Source organism: Schistocerca piceifrons, chromosome 1, assembly GCF_021461385.2.
Source record: "Schistocerca piceifrons isolate TAMUIC-IGC-003096 chromosome 1, iqSchPice1.1, whole genome shotgun sequence".
Lineage (NCBI taxonomy): Eukaryota > Metazoa > Arthropoda > Insecta > Orthoptera > Acrididae > Schistocerca > Schistocerca piceifrons.
Window position 1 is genome coordinate 444,829,626 of NC_060138.1, and position 19,904 is coordinate 444,849,529.

General features: G+C 41.9%; 1 protein-coding gene and 1 non-coding gene across 2 annotated transcripts in view; both read right to left on the bottom strand.

Moving 5' to 3' along the window:
* Positions 1-19,904, bottom strand: part of LOC124791505 — a 528,144-nt gene that overhangs the window by 163,726 nt on the left and 344,514 nt on the right.
* On the bottom strand, positions 852-925 carry Trnas-cga. Its single transcript has one exon. It is a non-coding gene; the product is annotated as a tRNA-Ser (tRNA).

The window sequence follows — 19,904 nt, forward strand, 5'->3', positions numbered from 1 at the left end:
ATGAATCTCTTTAAAACAGTTTCTTTAGATTCAGTCTTTACTTTATACGCACATATGGAACTGAAATTCGGCTACTCTTTGCCGTAAACATGCAAAATTTTGTTGCAGGAGGACGAATGCGCTGTACCGCAGCGAGGAATGAAGAGCGTGATTGATTATCGATCGAACGGGGCCTTCGCTGTAGGTGGCAAGGGCTGAGATTGCTATGTAGAAATATAGAACATCCCTTCCGCAAGCAAACTTCATTCAGTCAGTGTTCCCTGGTGTTGTCAGGATTCTTGTTCGTTCCCGCCAGTGATGGAAAATAAAGACACCCTTCCAACCCTCCGCATACACCGCAACTGTAGGCTTACCATTAGCTCTCTCTCTCTCTCTCTCTCTCTCTCTCACCCTCCAGCGTATAACGTTTCATCGTGCATAAAACTACGCATGTATTAGCATGATATGGTGAAAATTGAGATTGCACAGTGACTCATATTCCTCGCTGCTGGTCGCTGGAAATGCGACATGTGGACCTGTCAGTGGTGGAGGCTGCTCTTTATATTGCATTAACCTTGCAGAAAAGAGATGTGAAAACTCGGTTCTCAACAGTGTCCCCCCTCCCCTCCCGCGCTTAATTTCTTAATTTCCGAAAATCGCAAGCAGGATGTCACATCGCGCATATACAGAAGCACGTAGCAAAAGCAGTCCTATAACAATCACCTAAAACCGCTCCATCTGAAAACCGTAAAATTAGAGACGAAACATGAATCTCTTTTGTTTCTTTTTATGTAGAACCATTCAATCGCTAGAATGAGATTTTCACTCTGCAGCGGAGTGTGCGCTGATATGAAACTATCTGGCAGATTAACTATCTGGACCGAGACTCGAACTCGGGGCCGTTGCCTTTCGGGGGCAAGTGCTCTACCAACTGAGCTACCCAAGCATGATCACGCCCCGTCCTCACAGCTGTACTTCCGTCAGTACCTTGTCTCCTACCTTCCAAACTTTGCAGAAGCTCTCGTGCGAACGATGCAGGACAAGCACTCCTGAAAAAAAGGATATTACGGAGACATGGCTTAGCCACTGCAAGTTTGGAAGTAAAGCTGTGAGGACGGGGCGTGAGTCGTGCTTGGGTAGCTCAGTTGGTAGAGCACTTGCCCGCGAAATGCAAAGATCCCGAGTTCGAGTCTCGGTCCGGCACACTGTTTTAATCTGCCAGGAAGTTTGATTCAATCGCAATGCATGTTGAAATAGTTCGTTTTAAAATAGTTAATTGTAGCTGATCAGATAGTGTGTAAGTATACCGAAATAATGATACATTCTTTATGGAGTAACGTTATTATCATCTCGAAGATTGAGTGGCTGTATATGTCGTGACCTGCACCAGCAAACTAAATACGTAGTGTCACAGACAATCTGTCAGTAGGCATTTACCTCGCCTGTGTTATATGTACACGGTATGCCCCACTTTCAAAATGATAGTTTCGTCTGTTTTCGATGGAAGGGAAGGCAAGATTTCTCAAACAGCTAAGTCTGTGAGCTCTGGGCGTACTTCTGTGATGGAAGCGTATCACGCGTGGATTAATGGTACCAGTGTCATCTACCATGCCGGAAACAGTAGCGCACGACGTGGTACCGATGGCAGAGGTGCACCACGACAGTGCTGAAGACCAGTTTATATGATACACGGAAACAGGTCATTGTTGTCCGAACGATGGAACAGAGAGATCTTAGCGAATATTCAAGAACTAAAGAGCATGTGTTTTATCTCAAAATGTTAACTGAATGTGTACAGCGGAGTTAGTCACTATCTGTTCCGACATCACCAGAGCCACATCCGTCTAGAGACTATACCACTGTGACGCTAGCAACCAATGCAGTCTCAGAGTTCATTTTTACGGAGACACTCGCAGTATCCCAGCAAACCATCTCCAATAACGCTATTACTTGAGGTTGTATGTGTACGTCGCTGCACACATGAAGTAACAGTATACAATATCTCATTTGTTCCTCTTCATCTCACCACAACTAAACTGTTTGTCATATGGTTTGCTGCTGCAAAAAGAAAAAGTCGTTCCTTCTCCTCACTAACCAGCAAACCAAAGTAATTCTCGTCATTTCCCATGTGAAGATGATGATATGAACCATCGATATGCATAGTTGTGCAAATAAAACAAGAGACTGACGCAGAAAATTGTTTATGTCAAATTATCAGTCGCAGACCTAGAAATGAGATCCTTCATTGATTAAGTAGTTACCCGCCTGGCGCCGACGTCGATACCGTAATTATCCAGTCTTCCTTCCGAAGGAATTCCAACGCGAGCTGCCAAGGACGCTACGGATCGGCATAGTCATACCAAAAATATGAAGCAAACAACAGAAAGTAAAGCTGGAATAAAGGCGACATAACTTGGAGAAACAATACTTGGGGTAAACATGAACAACAGTGCCAGTTCAAAAATTGTTTCATAAATAATGAAGTATATATGTACCAAAAATGTGTCGCAATATAGAACGACTTGTCTTATGATGGCAAACAGAATACTTGTGCGTCGCTTCTCATGTAAGGGGCGTTCAAAATGAAACGAGCCGGAGGCATAATTACAGAAACCAGTACCTGTATGTCAGAAGTATTGACCCTGGCTATTGAGACACTCGTCCCACTGTGACACAAGGCGGTGAATGGCTGTCTCACAAAATTCCCGGGGCTGCGATGTTAGCCATTTCCGCACGTACAGCTGTACGTCGTCGTCCGAGGTGAATCGTTTGCCCTCAGAGGCTTTTTTAGGGGACCAAAAATGGCATAATCTCAGGAAGAGAGGTCCGGACTGTATGGAGGGTGGCCGAGAACCTCCCATTTGAATTTCTGCAAGAGTGCCGCGACTGTTTTGACCGCATGAAGCTTTGCATTGTCGTGGAGCAGAAAGACCCCACAGGTGAGATTACTTGGTCGTTTTGATTTGATCGCTTGGCGAAGGGTGGCCAAGGTTTGCGAGTAACGCTGGGCATTCACTGTTGTCCCTGTGATTACGCCATTTTTGGTCCCCTTAAAAAGGCTCTGAGGCGCAAACGATTCACCTCGCACGACGACGTCCAGCTGAACGTGTGGAACTCGTTAACAGCACAGCCCACGGGAATCTTATGAGACAGCCATTCACCGCCTTGTGTCAGAGTGGGACAAGTGCCTCACCAGCCAGGGTCAGTACTTCTAGCATACAGGTACTGCTTTATGTAACTATGCCTCTGGCGCGTTTCTTTTTGAACGCCCCTTATACAACAGTACTCGACCTGGAGCAGATTAATTTTTCTTTTTATTGCCATTCTTGTATTTGTTTGGGTATACTAGCGCCAATTTTCGGATACACTGAAAATGGAACTATATGACTAAATTTTTGTAGCCACCAGGTGAAAAATAATTTTCCTTACACAAAGAACACACACGCGGACCCACCACATCCCACCACAATATGGAAAAGCCTACAGTTTGGGTGATTTGCGTAATATAATGGTTTCCGCCCTTTTGCAAAACAATGAATGAGAAGAAACGCTACTTTATTCCAAACAACACAGGCTATAAAGCTCCTGCCTCTTTTCACATACCGACACCGCCTTCCGCCCAATGCTTTGATCGCTGTTTCGATATTGATGTGAGGTGATGGACACAGTCCATCCAAAGCAACAACAAAAGAGGAAAAAACCAAAATTAGTCTGGTTTATCTTAAAACGGTCCAAACACTGTTCATAAAGACGGTTCATAGTTTCTTTTCGTCAGCATTCAACAAATGCGGCACCTATCTTGCACGAAGCTTTCTCACAGATTATTATTCAGGAAAAATGGAACGTAGTTATTCTTATGGTTCCCATATGGCGTAAAATTTTTCATACGGTTTTAAAAGCCAACTGTCCAGTACCATATTGCTCATTGTTTCCATGTTTTGTTCTGTGACTGCATTTTTATGAAGTACCTTCACCTTTCAATTTGGTCATGTTTCAGTCAAATCAGTACGATTACAGCACGAAGCACTATTATCTCGTCTCCGTCGCTCATGAAGACTGTCATACAAAGTACTGGCGCATTATTAAGGCAGAAGCCGCAGAGTGCGATGTGGAAGCAGAGATATATGACGTCACTTGAGGGTCGGGTGCAGAGATAGACCAGGAGGCTTTGCATGAACAAGTTATGTAAATGGGTACAGCGTATAAGAAACGAGTTATTTCACGTCGAATTCTTAGGAGAGATACACCAATAACTCTGCAAAGAGCAGACGCTGACAGTGTTTGACTGCTGCTGAAATTTCATGAATCCGGATAATTTTGAATTGTATCATTTTATTCAGTTTAAGATGAACTACAATTTTATAGTAATAAGTGCAATAATAAAGTTATAATTAAAAAGGGGAAAAGTTGCAACACGGAATTAGTGTTAAGAGAAGAAAGACCAACACCGGACTGTACCGTATCTAAAACGTTTATGAGGAGTAAGGACTTGATGTAGAAACGAATTCAAAAAATATTCGTCACACTGTTTTGATTCATGTGTTGTAAGGGCAAAATCAATCTATAAATCAAAATTTTAGTTTACTGTATATGAAAAACAAAAAAAGACAGGTGATTGCCCTAGTGTAAAAAAATTTGCGTAAGTCAGAAGTTGCATGTAAAGCAGGCAATGAACTCAGGTAACATAACAAAGATATTTTCATGTTGATGGAAATGTCATTTGGACGAACGTAGGCTTCCGCGACTATACCCGTCTTCAACTGAATGTTTCTGCTTTGTGCCCACGGCATGTTTTTCATAGTTTTTGAGTCATTTCTTTGTAAAATAAACGTGTCTCTGATTTCGTAAATAATCATTACTTGTTCAATTTGTTTCTTTTTAGCTATGGTTACACTGGGTTTCTTCTTTGTCTACAGAGATACTCTGAATTAGTTTCCTGGCCGTATACAGACGGCAGTATTAAATTGAGATGATTGGAAAACAGAAGACGGATATAGGAAGATGGATACAGAAATATGGATATATGATTACTTTTTGTGTCTCTCTCTTTTAATTTTCGTTTTATTTTGGTTCGATAACTTTATAGCAACTGTTTGTTCTATTGGTTTAAAAATGAATAGGTATCTTTTGTTAGTGCGCTGTAGGTACAGGTATTTATCTACATCCATATTTTACAAAGCACTGTGGAGAGCATTGTCATTAGGTACTCCCCTTGTGCCAGTTACTAAGGATTCTTCTCGTTCCATTCATGTTTGGAGCGTCGGAAGATTAACTGTGTGAACGCCTGTGTGCGTTAGTGTAATCTTCTCCTCATGATCCCTGATGAGCGACAGGTAGGGGGCTGACGCGTAAGTCTTCAACCGCCTGCCACTTCAGCCTTTTCAGCTCCAATGGATCGAGCAAAAGTGTGATCATTCGTACAGCCCTTCTTTTGTATAAATTCAGTAAATACCTTCTAGAAGTCGTATTTGGCACGCGTCGCACGTACTTGAGCAGTGTGTTACACGAGTATTTTGTAAACAATCTCGTTTGTAAAAAAAAATGGCTCTGAGCACTATGGGACTTAACATCTGTGGTCATCAGTCCCTTAGAACTTAGAACTACTTAAACCTAACTAACCTAAGGACATCACACACATTCATGCCCGAGGCAGGATTCGAATCTGCGACCGTAGCAGTCGCGCGGTTCCGGACTGAGCGCCTAGAACCGCGAGACCACCGCGGCCGGCAATCTCGTTTGTAGACTGATTGCATTTCCCAAGTATCTTACCATTGAACAGCAGTATGTCGCCCGCCTACGACTAAATCTATGTGAACGTTCCATTTGATTTCCCTACAAACTGTTACATCCAGGTAACTGAGTTGACTGATTCCAACTGCGACACATTGTAGTTGTCTTTTTGGTTTTCAACAAGTTGGACTCCATTGGAAGCGTTACGCACAGCGACCGTGATGTAATTTAAACAAGAAGGAAGTCAGAAATCAGAGGTGGATTTCAGCTGAAGTATAGCTATCATACGCACTGATGACAGCTATAATGTACTGAAATTTAGATCTACAATAAAGTATCATATCGAATCGCGACTGATTACGGACTTCATTTACTTTTTCAATAAAAAAATGAAAAGAAAGACAAAGCGCACAGTTCTACATTTCTGGACATTTAAAGAAAGTTCCCAGTCTTTGCACCACTCGAAATCTTATAAAATACAACTGAATATTTGCGCAGCTTTTTTCAGAGTACTTCATTATGGTTGACCACATTAGCTGCGAGAAGTCTTGGGTTACTATTAATATTCTCTGTAAGGTCATTAATACAAAACAGGGGCAGAAAGGATCCCAACGCTTTCCTGGGGAACACCTGAAGTTACAGGGAGTAGTTCTACATCACTGTCGATGAGAGTCTATCCAAGATAACATGCCGCGCGCTCCCTGCCAAGAAATCCTCAATCCGGTCACAAATTTCGCTTGATGTCCCATACGACCGTACTTTCGATAATACGCGCGAGTTTTGGTATTATGAAATAAGATTTTCTGTCGGCGCTTTCCACCTACCCCGTGTAAATGTCGGTAACACGGATAAAATGGACGCAGGGTCTTTCTTGGCGCTACAGAGCGTGCTATGCGACAGTGCAGCGTCGCGTCGTGTTGTGGTGGAGGGGCCCTGCAATTAGGGCCAGACACTCGTACCAGCTCCTCGCGCACCCTCTAAGTAGGGGGCGCTCTGGTGAGCCGTGGTGAGCCTGCGGCCTTCACGCTGGCCAACCTCTCGCACTTTGGCCGTGACAGGGCTGGAAAGCCGTTTTTCGTGGTCCCCATGAGCACGCGGTTTCAGCGTCTTGTTTTGTACACAAGCTCCTGGCCTGCCGTTCCAACACACACGTGTTTCTCGTCAGTAACTGCAGATTTGTCGAAAATTGTCATGGTAAGACCGTGGTTTTGTGAAAATCAAGTGAATATTTACCATGCAGTAAAAACAGCAACCCGCCAATATTAATAATGTTATTTATTAGGAACAAATATCGTCATTATCGGTTTTTAACCGACATGTATATCTTTAGACGGCGGTTCACATTTAAGATGATTTTATGCCGCACATGCTGGCGGTGGCAAAGGTTTCTTGGGGTTGTGAAGCCCTAAAGCACAAAGAAAAAAAGATACGTATGAAAGACTATTTTGCCTTAAATGGACTTACTAGTGAATTATATTAACTTAAGCATCTAACTGATGTAGAAATGAATTAGTCTTTGTGTTATCTTTTGTGTTTCTTGTATCTTAACTCCTTCGTCTGTTTATTGCAATGGAGATCGTTTCCAAAGAAAACCACATTTCGCCGAATACCAGACAAGACTTAACAAGGCTTAACAATTTCCTGAACTTTGAACATAAACACACACGCCGAAGTATTATTATAGCCACACTAGGTCTACGTACAAAGATGCTGCAACACAAAATTTTCAGGATATATATGTTATAGCACCCCCCCATGAACCATGGACCTTGCCGTTGGTGGGGAGGCTTGCGTGCCTCAGCGATACAGATAGCCGTACCGTAGGTGCAACCACAACGGAGGGGTATCTGTTGAGAGGCCAGACAAACGTGTGGTTCCTGAAGAGGGGCAGCAGCCTTTTCAGTAGTTGCAAGGGCAACAGTCTGGATGATTGACTGATCTGGCCTTGTAACAATAACCAAAACGGCCTTGCTGTGCTGGTACTGCGAACGGCTGAAAGCAAGGGGAAACTACAGCCGTAATTCTTCCCGAGGGCATGCAGCTTTACTGTATGATTACATGATGATGGCGTCCTCTTGGGTAAAATATTCCGGAGGTAAAATAGTCCCCCATTCGGATCTCCGGGCGGGGACTACTCAAGAGGATGTCGTTATCAGGAGAAAGAAAACTGGCGTTCTACGGATCGGAGCGTGGAATGTCAGATCCCTTAATCGGGCAGGTAGGTTAGAAAATTTAAAAAGGGAAATGGATAGGTTGAAGTTAGATATAGTGGGAATTAGTGAAGTTCGGTGGCAGGAGGAACAAGACTTCTGGTCAGGTGACTACAGGGTTATAAACACAAAATCAAATAGGGGTAATGCAGGAGTAGGTTTAATAATGAATAGGAAAATAGGAATGCGGGTAAGCTACTACAAACAGCATAGTGAACGCATTATTGTGGCCAAGATAGATACGAAGCCCACGCCTACTACAGTAGTACAAGTTTATATGCCAACTAGCTCTGCAGATGACGAAGAAATTGAAGAAATGTATGATGAAATAAAAGAAATTATTCAGATTGTGAAGGGAGACGAAAATTTAATAGTCATGGGTGACTGGAATTCGAGTGTAGGAAAAGGGAGAGAAGGAAACATAGTAGGTGAATATGGATTGGGGGACAGAAATGAAAGAGGAAGCCGCCTGGTCGAATTTTGCACAGAGCACAACATAATCATAACTAACACTTGGTTTAAGAATCATGAAAGAAGGTTGTATACATGGAAGAACCCTGGCGATACTAAAAGGTATCAGATAGATTATATAATGGTAAGACAGAGATTTAGGAACCAGGTTTTAAATTGTAAGGCATTTCCAGGGGCAGATGTGGACTCTGACCACAATCTATTGGTTATGACCTGTAGATTAAAACTGAAGAAACTGCAAAAAGGTGGGAATTTAAGGAGATGGGACCTGGATAAACTAAAAGAACCAGAGGTTGTACAGAGATTCAGGGAGAGCATAAGGGAGCAATTGACAGGAATGGGGGAAATAAATACAGTAGAAGAAGAATGGGTAGCTTTGAGGGATGAAGTAGTGAAGGCAGCAGAGGATCAAGTAGGTAAAAAGACGAGGGCTAGTAGAAATCCTTGGGTAACAGAAGAAATATTGAATTTAATTGATGAAAGGAGAAAATATAAAAATGCAGTAAGTGAAACAGGCAAAAAGGAATACAAACGTCTCAAAAATGAGATCGACAGGAAGTGCAAAATGGCTAAGCAGGGATGGCTAGAGGACAAATGTAAGGATGTAGAGGCCTATCTCACTAGGGGTAAGATAGATACCGCCTACAGGAAAATTAAAGAGACCTTTGGAGATAAGAGAACGACTTGTATGAATATCAAGAGCTCAGATGGAAACCCAGTTCTAAGCAAAGAAGGGAAAGCAGAAAGGTGGAAGGAGTATATAGAGGGTCTATACAAGGGCGATGTACTTGAGGACAATATTATGGAAATGGAAGAGGATGTAGATGAAGATGAAATGGGAGATATGATACTGCGTGAAGAGTTTGACAGAGCACTGAAAGACCTGAGTCGAAACAAGGCCCCCGGAGTAGACAATATTCCATTGGAACTACTGACGGCCGTGGGAGAACCAGTCCTGACAAAACTCTACCATCTGGTGAGCAAGATGTATGAAACAGGCGAAATACCCTCAGACTTCAAGAAGAATATAATAATTCCAATCCCAAAGAAAGCAGGTGTTGACAGATGTGAAAATTACCGAACTATCAGCTTAATAAGTCACAGCTGCAAAATACTAACACGAATTCTTTACAGACGAATGGAAAAACTAGTAGAAGCCAACCTCGGGGAAGATCAGTTTGGATTCCGTAGAAACACTGGAACACGTGAGGCAATACTGACCTTACGACTTATCTTAGAAGAAAGATTAAGGAAAGGCAAACCTACGTTTCTAGCATTTGTAGACTTAGAGAAAGCTTTTGACAATGTTGACTGGAATACTCTCTTTCAAATTCTAAAGGTGGCAGGGGTAAAATACAGGGAGCGAAAGGCTATTTACAATTTGTACAGAAACCAGATGGCAGTTATAAGAGTCGAGGGACATGAAAGGGAAGCAGTGGTTGGGAAGGGAGTAAGACAGGGTTGTAGCCTCTCCCCGATGTTGTTCAATCTGTATATTGAGCAAGCAGTAAAGGAAACAAAAGAAAAATTCGGAGTAGGTATTAAAATTCATGAAGAAGAAATAAAAACTTTGAGGTTCGCCGATGACATTGTAATTCTGTCAGAGACAGCAAAGGACTTGGAAGAGCAGTTGAATGGAATGGACAGCGTCTTGAAAGGAGGATATAAGATGAACATCAACAAAAGCAAAACAAGGATAATGGAATGTAGTCTAATTAAGTCGGGTGATGCTGAGGGAATTAGATTAGGAAATGAGGCACTTAAAGTAGTAAAGGAGTTTTGCTATTTGGGAAGCAAAATAACTGATGATGGTCGAAGTAGAGAGGATATAAAATGTAGGCTGGCAATGGCAAGGAAAGCGTTTCTGAAGAAGAGAAATTTGTTAACATCCAGTATAGATTTAAGTGTCAGGAAGTCATTTCTGAAAGTATTCGTATGGAGTGTAGCCATGTATGGAAGTGAAACATGGACGATAAATAGTTTGGACAAGAAGAGAATAGAAGCTTTCGAAATGTGGTGCTACAGAAGAATGCTGAAGATTAGATGGGTAGATCACATAACTAATGAGGAAGTATTGAATAGGATTGGGGAGAAGAGAAGTTTGTGGCACAACTTGACCAGAAGAAGGGATCGGTTGGTAGGACATGTTCTGAGGCATCAAGGGATCACCAATTTAGTATTGGAGGGCAGCGTGGAGGGTAAAAATCGTAGAGGGAGACCAAGAGATGAATACACTAAGCAGATTCAGAAGGATGTAGGTTGCAGTAGGTACTGGGAGATGAAAAAGCTTGCACAGGATAGAGTAGCATGGAGAGCTGCATCAAACCAGTCTCAGGACTGAAGACCACAACAACAACATGTTATAGCAATACCTATTTTTATGTCTATGTACATATTGCAGTTTCTTTGACCGATGTACAGGGGTAGGACACAAATACGGAAACGCCGCTAGAAATGCGTGCTTCAACACAAATGCAGATGCTGGTAAAGCCTGCAGGTTGCGCTGTGGCATTTGATCACAAACGGCACGTGCGTGGTGTCCTCAGTGCGATGCGATTGTCAGTCGCAGTAAGAACAGTGTCCTGCGTAGTTGTGAATGCATTGTGTCGTAGCTAAGTCAGTCTGAACGTGGGCATATTGTTGATGCTCTTATGGTGGATGCTTCCGTAGCCAAGATAGGCAAAGTGTTTGGTGTTTCAAGAGGCACCTTATAGAAGATTTATACCGCTTACAGGGAAAGAGGGAAACATCATCCGCTAAGTCACTACGTGGTCGAAGCATGTGCTGAGTGATCATGAAAAATAAGAGGACGTCATCATCAAATGTCATTGCAAAACCGAATGTCGCACTTGCGAACCCTGCCAACACCACAACAGCCGTTTGAGTCTCGTACAGATTCCCGTAAGGAGGACATAGTGATAGACATCATTGGGGTTGTGAAGCAGCTGAATGGGTTAAAAATAAATAAATCGCCAGGTCCTGATGGGATTCCAATTCGGTTTTACAGAGAGTACTCTATTGCATTGGCTCCTTACTTAGCTTGCATTTATCGCGAATCTCTTGCCTAACGTAATGTCCCAAGCGACTGGAAAAAAGCGCATGTGACGCCTGTATATAAGAAGGGTAGAAGGACGGATCCTCAAAATTAGAGACCAATATCCTCAACATCGGTTTGTTGCAGGATTCTCGAACATATTCTAAGTTCGAATATTTCCTTGAGACAGAGAAGTTGCTGTCCATGCATCAGCACGGCTTTAGAAAGCATCGCTCCTGCGAAACGCAACTCGCCCTTTTTTCACATGATATCTTGCGAATCATGGATGAAGGGTATCAGACGGATGCCATATTCCTTGACTTCCGGAAAGCGTTTGACTCGGTGCCCCACGGAAGACTCCTAACTAAGGTACGAGCATATGTGATTGGTTCCCAAATATGTGAGTGGTTCGAAGACTCCTTAAGTAATAGAAACCAGTACGTTGTCCTCGATGGTGAGTGTTCATCGGAGATGAGGGTGTCATCTGGAGTGTCACAGGGAAGTGTAGTAGGTCCGCTGTAGTTTTCTATCTACATAAATGATCTTTTGGGTAGGGTGGATAGCAATGTGCGGCTGTTTGCTGATGATGTTGTGGTGTACGGGAAGGTGTCGTCGTTGAATGACTGTAGGAGGATACAAGATGACTTGGACAGGATTTGTGATTGGTGTAAAGACTGGCAGCTAACTCTAAATATAGATAAATGTAAATTAATGCAGATGAATAGCAAAAAGAATCCCGTAATGTTTGAATACTCCATTAGTAGTGTAGCGCTTGACACAGTCGCGTCGATTAAATATTTGGGCGTAACATTGCAGAGCGATATGAAGTGGGACGAGCATGTAATGGCAGTTATGGGAAAGGTGGATAGTCGTCTACGGTTCATTGGTAGAATTTTGGTAAGATGTGATTCATCTGTAAAGGAGACCGCTTATAAAACACTAATACGACCTATTCTTGAGTACTGCTCGAGCGTTTGGGATCCCTATCAGGTCGGATTGAGGGAGGACATAGAAGCAATTCAGAGGCCGGCTGCTAGATTTGTTACTGGTAGGTTTGATCATCACGCGAGTGTTACGGAAATGCTTCAGGAACTCGGGTGGGAGTCCCTGGAGGAAAGGAGGCGTTATTTTCGTGAATCGCTACTGAGGAAATTTAGAGAACCAGCATTTGAGGCTGACTGCAATACAATTTTATTGCCACCAACTTATATTTCGCGGAAAGAGCACAAAGATTTAGATAAGAGAGATTAGGGCTCGTACAGAGGCATATAGGCAGTCATTTTTCCCTCGTTGTGTTAGGGAGTGGAACAGGGAGAGAAGATGCTAATTGTGGTACGAGGTACCCTCCGCCACGCACTGTATGGTGGATTGCGGAGTATGTATGTAGATGTAGATGTATATGTAGATACAGATGTAGAACAGCTCGAAGGGAGCTCCGTAAGCAGGGAATTGCTAATCGGGCTGAAATTCCAATTGGTGATTCAAAACGTGGATCTAAGGCCTTAAAAAATTTGGAAATTTGTGGTACGGTCTTATGGGACAAAACTGCTGAGGTCATCGGTCCCTAAGCTTACGCACTACTTAACCTAACTTAAACTAAATTACGCTAAGGACAACACACACACACACACACACACACACACACACACACACACACCCATGCCCGACGGAGGACTCGAACCTCCGACGGGGGGAGCCGCGCGGACCGTGACAATGCGCCTGAGACGGTGCGGCTACCTAGCGCGGCCAAGGCCTTAAAAATTGGGCTAAGGACTAACGGGAAGAAATTCATTTGGTCGGATGATACTTGATTCACATTATTTCTAGCTTCTGTTCTAGTTAACGTCCCAAGAGTGAAACATGGCGAGGGTTCGGTGACGATTTTGGCAGCCTTGGGGCCCTTGATTAATCTGCAAGGTAGCGTTATAGCCATGAATTATGTTACCACTGGCTGATCAGGTCCATTCCACAGTACAGTGTTTGTTCCCCGATAGTGACGCTGTGTTCCAAGACAACAGGTGCCCTGTTCACACAGCTCGCGTTGTCCAGGACTGGTGTTTGACATTGCGAGGTTGGAGTGTCACATCTTCCCTGGTCACAACAGGCAGAAGATCTCAATATGATTGAGCTTTTGTGGTCTACTTTAGAGAGAGGGTGTATGATCGCTATCCACCTCCGTCACCGTACCTGAACTTGCCACAATTTTGGAGGAAGAATGGTACCATGTTCCCTCGAAAATGCACACAGGAACTATATATCTTATCCATTCCGAGACGGTTGGAAGCTGTTTTGAATGCCAACGGTGTATTAGGCATGGTAACGTGTTTTGTTTTTAGTTTTTTCACATTTTCGTTCACCCCTAGTAGTCTCGTCGCTCTGTACGACCCTGTTCTGTCCTTTAGTTCTACAAATGCATCGCTCTCGTAGCGGTATGCCCTACACGACCTAAAATATTGCGATGTGACAATTTTTTTCCCCGGAGATAATTCAGTCTGCTCTATTCGTAACATTGACGCTCTTACATTGCAATCTTTGACGACGACAGGCATAACAGGACTTTCTACATTGTTCCGCGGCTCTTTGCCAACAGATCTCGGCATAACAGTTTATCTTCCCGACCGCATTACACATGGTGTTGTTGGATCTATGTACGTAACATGTCATCTCAACCTAATCGTAGCATTCACGTGCCTTTTGGCGTCGACAAGACATACTGGCACTTCCATATTTCCACTTTGACAGGCCTACCCCGACTGATATTGTACACTTATTATCCGGACAACCCTAGCCAATAACTTATCACTGCAAGTTACGTATTGCTGGTAAGCTATTGTAATTCATTCTCCAAGTTCGGATACATTCGAAACATTCTCTCCTGGGTGCTGACACGTTACTAACATTGCGTTTATTTTGACTTCATAGGGCTGCAAGACTGAATCGGTTCCTTTATGCCACAAAAAAATTAGAAACATTATATAACGACAAATCAATTGGCAATTAACTGCTAAAAGTTTATAAGTACAACTTGTACACACTTTGTGATGCAAAGGAACGCAAGCAGATCTTGTAACAACAATATACAGACGAATATATGTACCACATGTGTTCCCATTAATTACCCTCTATGTAGATTTATTTGCTTATGTAACTGTATACTGCAACTTACGTGGGTAATTACATTTGAATTTATTGTTTTTATAATATGGAATAAAATTGTAAATGTTCTTATGAAATAATATTAACTATGTCGTTACCCCAGTAGTGTACAAGCCGATGTTTACCTGAGCAAAAAATAACATTAATTTTGACCTTCTACAGTACCATAAACAGCGAAAATACCAGCGCTTTGGCGCGCGCGCAGTAAGAACATAGATCCCCTTTAACTTCCGTCGAGGTTAGTGAGTTTTAAATGGTTTCCGTGGTACGAAGAGATAAAAACCCAACTAAAAACGTTAAATCATCACGAATGTGAGAATATGGAGGCAAGCAGGCCATATTGAATCCGTTACATGATCAGGTGTTGAATGGTTAAATATGATGCGGTGGAAATGTTAGAGTTTGAAACCACTGTCGTGCTGAGCTGGGAAAAGGTTAACTTCGCACTATCTAAAGATGCTGCAATCAGCCGTCTCAAGCTTTATTGTATTTTTCAACTGTAATAACGCAGGATTATTAACCTTTCATTTTTAATTTTGTAAAGGGGGTCAGCTTTCTTTCTGTCTTATTAATTATTTCAAAAAACAATATATTTTTATTATATTCTGATCAGTGTATTTGTAGTTAATGAATTCTATATCGAGCATATAATCCTATCCTTTTGTCACGTCCGATGTTAATGAGTGAGCTGTTTAAAAAAAATTCTGAGATTTGCAGTATCTTGGTTTATGTTCTGTGTCACAGTAACGCTATATTATCATCCACTTCATACGTAGTTAGTGTTAAATCACGCTTTCGACTGATTCTAACAATTAATTTTGGGTTGTACAACCTTATGACATTCCTTAGGACAACAATATTTATGTTGGCTATGAGTAAACATACATTGAAGTAGAGCTACGTGCACCGGAATGGGTATTTGTGTTAATGAATGTACCAAGGTTCCCATCCTATGTACAAGATGCAAAGGGGTGAATAAATGAATTGAATCTGTTCATTCAACACTACACTTGAGGACACACACTTTGTTTTAAATTGCTAACTGAGTCAGCTTTGCACCCTTTCCCTATACATAGTATGTGTAGGAACTCTACATTTATTACGTATTCATAGCTCTGCCTTAAGTAATGTTCAGCAAAGGATATTTGTGACCTCTTTAATCTCCAGTTTCTGTAGTGTCCTTGGAGCCTAGTACAGATTGACCACCCAGTTTGGTCAATACAGCAGAACTGACACTCTTGACAAGTGATCTTATAAACTCCTCTTTCATGAATGACAGATGCTTGGAACTGAAGAAACATCTACATAATGTTTGTGGCACATAGAAGAACAAAGAGAAACTTTTTGCCTTATCCTATTAGGAATTTTACGTATGAAAGGTAAATTGCACCTTTTCCTTTTTGGTCTATCTATGTTGTTCTCTGGGTGCAGTAGGGGACTGGCTTGCTTCCTCAGTTTTTAACCGAAAATGTTATCAATAATGTTGGATTTAAATTCACTATTTGTAGCTATTGTTCCCTTTATTAATGAAAAACCTCTTATATTAATATCAAGATACGGAGCTAATGCTTATTTCATCATCTTGGTCTTTAGTAAAGTAGAAGAGCTGCACTGAACAAAAATACCGATAGCAAATTCGTTAAAGCATACTATAAATAACTGTCATACTGGAACTTGCGTCCCATTTCAAACAAAGCAGATTTACATGTGGATTTCTAAAAATGAGTTGTACTAGTATGGCATTCCCGTTTCAGAAGAAAGCGGTCTACTGAAACATCATACAGGTAAGCAGTGAAAATAGCAGAGTTAAAATGCTTCAGAAACGCCCACCTAAATGTTCATTAGGTTCTTCTGCTGAACGGAATGAACAGTCTAATGAGTGAGAGTAAATCGAAGAAAGATGAAGGTAAAACGGAAATGAGCGTATGACGTCAGTGGCCGGGAGTTCCCAGGCGGTAAGTTCGGCCGCCAAGTACAAGACTCATTGAGTGCGACGCCACATTGGGCGACTTGCGCGTCGACATTGGAGATGAAATGATGAGAGAACAGCACAACACCCAGGGCCCGAGGAGAGAAAATCTCCCACTCCAGCCGGGAATCGAACCTGGGCCCCGTGTGTGTCTATCCAACGCACTGACCGTTCAGTTATTGGGGTGGACAAGACGAAGGTAATGAGAAGTAGTAGAAATAAGAACAGCGAGAAACTTAACATCAAGATTGATGGTCACGAAGTAGATGAAGTTAAGGAATTCTGGTACCTAGGCAGTAAAATAACCAATGATGGATGGAGCAAGGAGGACATCAAAAACAGACTAGCAACGGCAAAAATGGCATTCTTGGCCAAGAGAAGTCGGCGTTAATTTGAGGAAGAAATTTCTGAGAATGTACGTCTGGAGTACCCCATTGTAGGGTAGTGAAGCATAGACTGTGGGGAAACCGGAACAGAAGAGAATCGAAGCATTTGGTGCTACAGACGAATGTTGAAAATTAGATGGACCTATAAGGTAAGGAATGAGGAGGTTCTGCGCAGAATCGGAGAGGTAACACTGATAAGGAGAACGGACAGGATGATAGGAAGTCTGTTAAGACATGAGGGAATGACTTCCATGGTACTAGAGGAAGCTGTAGAGGGCAAAAACTGTGGAGGAAGACAGAGGATGGAATACAACCAGCAAATAACTGATGACGGAGGTTGCAAGTGCTACTCTGAGATGAAGAGGTTAGCACAGGAGAGAAATTCGTGAAGGGCCGCATCAAACCAGTCAGAAGACTGATGACAAAAAAAAGAGTTCTTCAAAATTATTAAAGCATTCAAAATGATAAAGAGTGTTTTTCACGCAACATTAAGTTACCTAGTTCAATACTTTTTAATTTAAAACCTGATGTGTTAAGTGTACTTTACTCTGAAACCGCGATTTGTAAGTAAAAGTAGTAAAACTTAAGTTGTGTTATATGACAACGCGTCTTTGCATAGTTGCTCTCCAAATATACTTTACCAATAACTCCATAGTTTAAGTTTTGTTGAACGGTACATTGATATGCTCTACATTACATCAGGCAGCTATTACTTCCTACGTGTTGTGATTAAGAGAGATCAGTTCATACGTTCAGACTTAAGTATTTAACCCGTAGACCGTGGCAAACTGTTGCAACCGCCGTCAGCGCAATGGTTTGGTGATACAAACGTCAGATGGTACGGTTTTTTCGGCAGAATTATCGAAAAACAACGCATGCGAAAAGAGCAGAATGCGAGTTTTAATTATGGCTTCGGTTTCGTGTTTGATTCACCAGTCATCTAGCCCCAGATCGGACAGTGAGGCGTTAAATTTTCACAAAATTTTGTTTACTGTTGTTTATTAACGATTACGCGAGCGGAGAAGTAGCTATTTACTTTAACTTACTTTTACTTTTTTACTTTAACGTTCAACACATATCTGCGGCCAACTGAAACAGTAACTACAATAAGCGGCCATGCTATCAAAATTGAACATCTCCAACAAGAAAAAAGTAATGTTCAAAATGTGGAAGTGAAGTCATCAAGTGTATAAAGAGTTAAAAAACTGGTGGCTGGTTAAAGAAGCACTTTAAGGGATTATAAATGTTGAATTTCATTATTTCAAGTGCTCTGGTGAAGTACTGTAAAAAATGAAGGGCTGTGCATAAATTCGTTGGCTGTTGCTGCTGCGAAGGATGGAGATTATTCAGATGAACCTCTTTTAATCTTATAGAATCCAGTATTAAAAGCGTTCTCCGGTCTTCCAGGAGGTATAATATTTCGTTAACACTGAGTAAAAAGCCTCTATCTAGGCGCTCCTTTGTTCGTGGAAAACAATTCTGCGCCGTTTGCAGACACTTTAACATAAGAATGCAATAAGATAGCTTTCGATGCAGAGACATCCGTATCGAAACGCGTGGAAAAAATGCGTCGCGTCGTCTAAATTAGAACTATGTGTACTGGGTATTTCTTGGTACAAAATATATGTTTACCCTCAGAAAATGTGCATTTCTAGCTCCTATGTTCAGTTGCAGGGCAGTTACGTACACGAATGTACAGCTGTGGAATGTGAAACAGACTGAATCGGCAGCGATATCGACGCTGCTTATAGAAATACTATTGAACTCAAATGTAAAGAATTTTTTCAGTCAATTTGCACTGCTGGCACCGAATGAGGCAGATACAGAAACCAGTTTCCCCTTCTCAAATAAGTTGAACTGCCAAAATAAACTATAGCAAAAACTTTCATTCAGGTAGGTTATTCTACTGAGGTCTATAGATCGCTAAACTAGTTCCTCCCACCTGCCCGAGATTACGTGCACTATTGTTCATTTACGCTACAGACAACACAGTTATAGAGATGCGAGATAGTGTTTTAAGTCATGTTTCTGGGCAGTAAATTTATTTTTAATAAGATGTGTACTAAAATTTCACATCGTAGATTAGACGAAACTAGAAATGACGTCATTAGGAACGAACATTGGTAGGTTAGAAAACAGCATCGACAAAAAGAGAACATCAAGAGAACAACAATCTGTAACTTCAGAAAAATCTAGACTATGGTTTAACGTCCCGTCAACGATTAGAAATAAACTATATGTTCGTATGTAATAAAAATTATTAGGATATCACTGATGCTCTTTCCAAATGACGTTACCCGGCATCTGTTATCGGAAATCGCATGTGTCCTAAATCTGTATGCCGAACAGCAAATTTAGTTCACTGCTCCTGAATGCTAGCGCTGACCCTTACCCTCTCTTTCACCTCACTCAGCTGAAACTTCATAAAAGATTAAAACAGTAACAAACTGAAACTCGAAACGGCTCTTTCCTTTCGTGGCCACTGCTCTCACTGACTCACGACCTGCCTTCACAGTCCAACGGTCACAGTACGTTTCTCCTACTAGTCACCACACAAAAGCTATTCTGTATTACTTGCTGGGCTAGCATGCGTGGGAGAAATTATATCGCACAGGTATGACTTACAAGAAGAGGCCAGGTCCTACGACCCACCGAATTTGTCAGGCTTCGGCATTCTAGTCAGTCGAAAGTAACCCCTTTAACTTCTGTTTTCGAAATTTCGAGGTCAAAGGTCATGACAAAGGATCTGTCGCTGACCATGTGAAATCATTACGTTAGAAAATTCAAATGAGATAGCTCCATCTTAAGTCCATATTAGGATTCGTTAGTTGCGAGGATGAGGGGGCGACCAAGAAAGAAACGGGTAGGAAAGTTATGTTGATATTCCGATGTACATCCAAAAGCGACAACAATTTTTCGGATATCCACTCAAAAGCGACAACAGTTTTTCGAAGTTTGTTCAATGTGTG